The sequence below is a fragment of the Hippocampus comes genome, unplaced genomic scaffold (genome assembly GCF_001891065.2).
Source record: "Hippocampus comes isolate QL1 unplaced genomic scaffold, H_comes_QL1_v1.1 scaffold80, whole genome shotgun sequence".
In the NCBI taxonomy this organism is placed as follows: Eukaryota; Metazoa; Chordata; class Actinopteri; order Syngnathiformes; family Syngnathidae; genus Hippocampus; species Hippocampus comes.
In genome coordinates this window covers 156,098-157,425 of record NW_017806164.1, presented here as the reverse complement: position 1 = coordinate 157,425, position 1,328 = coordinate 156,098, and positions in this window count along the sequence as shown.

Below are 1,328 nucleotides of genomic sequence, written 5' to 3'. Positions count from 1 at the left end.
ACTTGATTTGTCTCAACAGCTACAGTGGGCCAAAATCCACATATGGGAGTGAACTGGAAATGCTGAGAGGAGGAGTCAGCGTGGAAATAGGCCAAAATGATGGAGGAGTTTGGGTGTGGGAGTGTGAAATAAGTGCGCGCGCACACGCACGCGCACACACACACACACACACACACACACACACACACACACACACACACACACACACACACACACACACACACACACACAATCGACTTGAGACCAGTTCGCGGGCTACCGGTCAATTGTGATCAACGGGTTGGGCACCCCTGCTCTACCTGAATGCGACCAGGCCTCTGACAGCATCATGTCAACATGGCGACCACATGCCAGGATGTGGTCAACGGGAGATGAAACGGGACATGGCGGTGGGTGCAATGGTGTCCTAATCCACCCGCGCCCAACATAATGTCCCGTCATGTCCCAGACTCTGGGGGGCTCTCCACAGGCTGCTGAGACTCTGAGCCGGGCTCTGATTCGGCCCAGCTGGAGGAAGCGGGCGATCAGAGTTCAGTTGGTGCAGACAGAAGTAAAGTAAACAGCCGTGGTCATTGGGCAGGCCGTTAGTAGGCCTCGGACAGATGAGCAGGGGGCCGGGAGGACCACACACATACTCGCAGAGGCAGACCACACAAGGGCCAGGGCTCAGGGGCCTACGCACGCTAACACACGCCCCATCAACAGGGCTCCCCTGTGGGCGAAAGCATGCTGCAGGTCAGGGCGGAGCATCGTGCCGTCGAACAGTAGAATGACACACTGGTACGGCCATGGCGGGCGCCTCGCGCATCACACCCAAAACACAGTGACTCCGAGACAAAAACTGATCGGCGTGATGCAGTAATCAAATTCCTTAAAGCGGGCAAGATTCCAGAGTACATCAATTGTAGTTTTCCAGAGTGTCATCTGGGACGATAGAAACTCAAATTATAAGTTGTGGCATGTAAGGATATTTCAAAAATGTGTTTTATGATTGTGGTTTGGATCACAAAAAGCCCCAACCGGGAGCCCGGCCACATCGGACAAGTGAAATTGTTGTTTAATCGCTGGATGGACTGGCTCTTTCCTAGGAATTTGAGCCTTACAATAAAAAAGACATCAGGACAGTGGAACCTCTCAAGTCGAATGCCCCCGAGGTCGTCCAAGTCAATCGTCTTGGGGAACGTACACCGATCAAGTCCACTTGGACTGTCTGTTCAGCAAGGGATCATAGTGTGTGTTTTTCTATTTTCTTTCTTTTTCACGTAGTGTTTTTGCACACATGAAAAAGAAGAAAAAGCCTCAACATAGTTTAGAGGGGGGAATGCGTT